The sequence below is a fragment of the Equus quagga genome, unplaced genomic scaffold (genome assembly GCF_021613505.1).
Source record: "Equus quagga isolate Etosha38 unplaced genomic scaffold, UCLA_HA_Equagga_1.0 208879_RagTag, whole genome shotgun sequence".
Classification (NCBI taxonomy): domain Eukaryota; kingdom Metazoa; phylum Chordata; class Mammalia; order Perissodactyla; family Equidae; genus Equus; species Equus quagga.
In genome coordinates this window covers 1-6,392 of record NW_025799092.1, presented here as the reverse complement: position 1 = coordinate 6,392, position 6,392 = coordinate 1, and the positions used below count along the sequence as shown (strand labels likewise).

The window sequence follows — 6,392 nt, the reverse complement described above, 5'->3', positions numbered from 1 at the left end:
AAAGAGAAAATATTGAATGCAAGAACCATTACATAGTGTGCAGGGCTTTTCAGCATCTGGACTATTGACATTTTGCAATTTTTGTTGTGGGGCACAATCCTGTTCACTGTAGATTGTTTAGCAGTAGCTGTGACCTCGACATACTAGATGCCAGCAATACTCCCTTGCAGTTATGATAATCAATGATATTCCAGGCATTGTCAAATGTCCCCTGTGTATTTGTTTGAGGAGGAGGGTGGCATTGGGTACAAAAGCAAATCTATCTTGGATTATCTAAAGGAAAAAAGGTAAGCACTACAGCAGATTTCCTGCCAGAAAATGTGAAAGTCAGAAAAAATGGGCAGCAAATTGAAAATGTCAAAAGGAAAACAACAAATAATCAGTTACTCCAGAATGATATACACATGAAAATATCTTGCAAATTTTTTCAAAAGTGAAGGACGAAAAAACTTTTTTGAGACTAAACAAAACTGAAAGAATTACCCATAGGCATGTACTATGAGAAATATTAAAATGCATCATTTGGGGAGAAGGAAAATAGTAGCAGACAGAAAATTAAAGCTACCCAAAGAAATGAACACTGGTAATTTTATAAAGAATAAGTGGATCTTTTTTCATATTTTAATTGTTCTAAAAGACATCAAACTGTCTGAAGGAAAAAAGAATAGCAATGAAATGGTACTTATAGGTTCTGTCAGAGTATAATACATAATAATATCATGATGGGTAAGAGAGGACTTAGAAGTTTACTGTTTCAAGATCCATAGGAGACCAATGATTTATTTAAAAAGTTTACTGTGAACTCCTAGAAAACCATTATCATTTTAAGGAAGCAAAAATAATAAGTCAACAGAGGATGCAAGATAAGTGGAATCACAGAAAAATTCTTACAGAAGAAGACAGAAAAAGAAAAGCAAGGGATAGATTAAACAAATAGAGATAAAGTATAAAGATGATAGATTTAATTAATCCATATAAGTAATTGCATTAACTATAAATAGTCTAGACATCCAAATTAAAGTTGGAGATTGTCATATTAGACATTTAACAAAACAAATCTCTGCACAATCTAAAGAAATCTTCTTAATTATAGACATTATAAGTTAAATATAAAAAAATAGAAAAGACCTCATGCATGGATATATTAATATACATATAGAGTAGAACACAGAAAAAATAAAAACAACAAAACAAAATCTCAACATGATTCTTAAATTAATTGACAAGCTGATTATAAAATGTATGCAGTAGGAACTAAAAAAAGACAAAGTTGAAAGTGAGAAAATAATTGGAAGCATCTCACTATCTGATCTCAATAACTACTATAAAGGTAAAGTAACTAAGATAATGCAGTATTACAAATATAAACATATAAGTCAATGGATGAGAGTAGAGGATCCAAATACAGACACACATCTGAAAGGTCAAATTACTCTCCACAAAGATACAATGTCTGTACAATGGAAAAAATTGTCTTTTAACAAAGAATGATGGATAATTTAAACATCCACGTGCAAAAGATGGTTTATGGGATATAAATCCATAAATAACATCATATACAATAATTAACTGAAATAATCATAAAACTAAGTGTAATATCAAATTTGTAAAACTTCCAGAAGAAAACAAGAAAACATTCTTTGTTATTTCATATTGGACCAATATTTCTCCTTTTTTTTTCCTTAAAGATTGGCACCTGAGCTAACAACTGTTGCCAATCTTCTTGTTTTCTTTTTCCTGCTTTTTCTCCCCAAGTCCCCCCAGGACATAGTTGTATATTTTAGTTATGGGTCCTTCTAGTTGTGGCATGTGGGACGTCACCTCAGGATGGCCTGACAAGTCGTGCCATTTCCGCACCCAGGATATGAACCAGCGAAACCCTGGCCTGCTGAAGCAGAGCACAGAAACTTAACCACTCGGCCAAGGGGCTGGAACCTAGACAAATATTTCTTACATATGAATTCCAAATCATGGTGAATAAAAGAAAAATTATGTGAGACGTCATCAAAATTAAATATTTTGCTCTTCAAAAGCCACTGTTGCAAGAATGAAAAGACTAAACTTATAATAGAAGATATTCTTTCCAAGTACATGTCTGAGAAAGGATTTGTATCCAGGGTATAGACAAACCTCTCAAAATTTAACAACACACTTCTAAATAAATCAAAGTTGAAAAAAGAAAGCACGATACAAATTATATAAAATTTTGAATTGAATGAAAATTAAAACATAATATGTAAAATTTTAAAAGATGCTTCTAATGTGCTTAAAGGGAAATTTAGGACTTTGAATACCTAAATTAGTAAAGAAGCAATATGTCAAATCTAGAAGCTTAGCTTCCATATTTAGAAACTATAAAAAAGAATAATTAACTAAAAGCTAACAAACAAAAAGTAAAAGGAAGGATATAATAAACTCTAGAGCATACACCAACAATAGAAAGCTAGAAATTGATAGAGAAAATCAGAGTTTGAATTTTGAAAAATCAATAAAATTGACAAAATGTTTTCTAGAATTACTAAGAAAAAAGGAGAGGAGATACAAATTAGCATATTCAGATTTTAAAATGACTATAGTGAATATTATGAACGGCATATGTGAACAAATTAGTCGACTTGGATGATATGGACAGATTCTTAAAAAGACAAATTTACCAAAACTGACAAAAGAAAAAATAGAAAATCTAGATAGACATATAACAAGTTAATAGATTGAGTTCATAATTAAACCTGTACCACTGTGACAGAGTTCTCCTCTATTACCAATATATAGCCATAGATGGCTTGACTGGTTACATTTACAAAACACCTATATAAAAAATACTAGTTGATTAACTTATGTCAAAATTAGAAAAGGAGATCCTCTTTCCACTTCATGTTATTAAGCCAGTATTACCCTAATAACAAAGTCAAGAAAGAAACACGAGGAAGGAAAACAAAATGCAATGTTCCACATAGTGGTAGATATAAAATTCTCAGCAAATTATTAGCAAAATAAATCTCATAACACACATAAAAGGATAATAAATCATGACCAAGTGAGATCTATTCCAGGAATGCAAGGTAGATTTAACATATGAAAAACAATTAATGTAACACATCACGGATAGAATTAAAGACAAAAAAACTTCTGGCCACCTCAAAATATGCAGAAAAAAGTATTTGCCACAATCCAACAGCCATTTAAGATAAAAATTCCCAACAAATTAGAAATAGAGAAAATTACCTCAATTACTCAATTCAATTATTCAATTACTTCAATAGAGAAAATTACTACCAAGCTTGCTTCTATCATCACACTTAATGGTTTGGGAATGAATGATTTCCCCTATAGTGAAAAACAATGCAGGATGTCCACTCTCAGTACTGGTGATGATGATAGACAGACAGATAGTTAGATAGATAGATAGATAGATAGATAGATAGATAGATAGATAGATAGATATAGATTAATAAATCAATCTGTTCTCCTGATTTGAAGTAAAACTAATTTTATTCACAGATAGGTTTCTGCTGATTTTTAAATTAATTTTTATCTGTGGGCTCCACTGAGATGGTGAACATTTTGAGTTATTTGACAATTGTGTTTTAAATGTACTCTGTTTGATATTGATGTATTTTTTTGAAGTTTATATAAATCTATTTTCTCTCTAATTCTATTTTCAGAAGAAACCAAAAAAAAAAACACCATCATTTGGTTTCCCAAACCTGATATATGATGTAAATAGGAGAAGAGCACTGTACCACTGTGGCAGAGTTCATTGTTCTTGGATTATCAGATCCCCTGAGCTGAGAGTCTTTCTCTCCCTTCTGTTCCTTCTCACATATGGAGTCACTACGTTTGGGCCAACCTTGACATAATTGCACTGATTCAGGTCAGCTCTAAACTTAACACCCTCATGCACTTTTTTCTCAGCCATTTATCCTTTGCGGATCATTGCTGTTCCACAATCATCACGCCAAAGATCTTATCCAATATCTTAAGAAAAAAGTCATCTCTTTCCTGGGATGCATGATGCAGTTCTACTTGTTTTGGACATGTGCAGTCACTGAGGTGTTCCTGCTGATTGTGATGGCTTATGATCATTTCTCGGCCATCTGTAGCCCACTGCTGTACATGGACTCCATGTCCCAGAAACTTTGAATGGTGCTGGTTTCTGGCTGTACTTCTCTGGAACTGTGTGTTCTCTGGTTCACGTGTTTAGCTCTTGAAATCCCATCCTATAGGTCGAATGTAATTAACCACTTTTTTTTCTTGGATTTACTCCCTCTCTTTATTCTTTCTTGTTATGATATCTCTAGGAATGAACTTGTGGTGTTCACTGTGGCCACTTTCAATGAGATCATCACCATCTTGATCATCCACACCTCCTGCTTGTTATTCTCATCACCATCCTAAGGATGCACTCTGCAGACGGAAGGTGCAAAATCTTTTCCACCTGCACCTACCTCCTCACAGCCATCATTGTTTTCCATGGAACAATACTTTTCATTTATTGCCAGCCCCGTTCTGTCAAGAGTATTAATACTGACAAAGTAGCCTCGATATTCTACAATGCAGTGATTCTCATACTGAATCCCTGATTTATAGTCTGAGGAACAAGGATGTGAAAGAAGCTCTCAAGAGTTTTGAGATCCAAATTCCCTTTTGAAAAGCTATTTTCTTAGCAAGAGTCAGGGTTTTATCAAAGACTTTCAATGAGGGGCTAGCTTTGAGTGGATGTGAATGGAAAGTAAAATAGGGATGCATTTTTTGAGCTAACGGATGATGCATGCTTTTTTTGTTTTCCAGCTGCCTATCTTTATTAAACCATGTCTTATCCTCTTTCTTGGAGAGTTCAAGTGTATCAGGTACCTATGCTGCTCTTCTCTGATCTCTAACTGTCTTGAATGGGTTTTTCGGGTGATATTGTTAGACGTAGTTTCCTGGTTTGAAATAACATCAATATATTTCTAAAAAAGTGTACATAAAGAGATATGTCTTTTCATCATCTGTAATGCCTGCAACCATACTTTTATTTTTTGTTTGTTTGTTTGTTTGTTTTGTGAGGAAGATTGGCCCTAAGCTAACATCTGTTGCTAATCTTCCTCTTTTTGCTTGAGGAAGATTGTCACTGAGCTAACATCCTTGCCAATCTTCCTCTACTTTATGTTGGATGCTGCCACAGTGTGGTTGATGAGCTGTGCTAGGTCCTCTTGGGGATCTGAAACCGTGAACCCTGGGCTGCCTAGGCAGAATGCACAAACTTAACCACTATGCAACCAGGCCGGCCACACATGAAACCATTCTTGTTAAACTGACTTTATTATTTTTCACATGGAAAGCATGTGCATTTGCCTCATATTCTATGTTTTTTTCCAAGAATATTTGAAGTACATGTCCTACGAGTACTTCTGGGTATTACTTTTTGGTCTTTTGGTTATTTTGTTTTTTACCAGCATTTCAATTTCAAGGCAATAATTTTGTAACTTTTAAAATCTTCTCTTTGGCAAAATATTGACAATAATCTACTTTTCTTAAAAATTTTTCATAAAAATTAAATGATACATCTTAAGTTCTTAGCATTATGTATGGTATAATATAACTGATTAATAAATTATCTGCTATTATTGATATTGTTGTTTTTACTCTTATCTTCTGTTCTCTATTTTATCTTAAGTTTCGATTAAACAAGTGGATCATATATATGATACCATACTTTTTTAAAGTTTCCATATCCTTGTTAACATTTTTTTGCTCTGCCTGATATTATTTTAAGCATTCATTATATTTTCTAAATCCCTTATATTATAAACCCATTAAATTAGATTCCTATAGCTTCTGAAATAAATTAGTACAAATTTGGTGACTTAAAACAATAGACGTATTTTCTTACAATTTTGGAGATCAGAAATGTGAGATCCAATCACGGGGCCAAAACTAAGGTGGCAGCAAGACCATACTCCCTCAGGAGGTTGTAGGGGGCAATCTTTTCCTTATCTCTTCCAGCTTCTGGTGGCTGCAGGTATTCCTTGACTTGTGGTCATATTACTTCAGTCTTCAGGGCTAGCATCTTCAAACCTCTCACTTCTCCATCTTTACTGCATTTTCTTGTGTATGTAAAATAATCTTCTGTCTCCCTCTTATAAAAGACACTTGCGATGGCATTTAGAGCACACCAGATCATCCAGAATACTCTCCTCATCTCAAGATCATTAAACTAATCACATCTGCAGGCAAGCTTTATCTGAATAAGGTGACATTTCCAGGGATTAGGACCCGAGACATTTAGGTGTCCATTTTCAAGCTTAACTCACCCATCTTTTAAAGGCAAAGTCAGTCATAATTTACATGCCCTATGTTCCCCAGTGTTAACAGTTAGTTTGTTTTCTTAGTTTCTTAAGATTTCATTT

At 33.5% G+C, this 6,392-nt stretch overlaps 1 pseudogene; it reads left to right on the top strand.

Moving 5' to 3' along the window:
• Positions 1 to 722: 722 nt before the first annotated feature.
• LOC124233669 (olfactory receptor 5L1-like) lies at positions 723 to 4,784 on the top strand (annotated as a pseudogene).
• Positions 4,785 to 6,392: the final 1,608 nt, after the last annotated feature.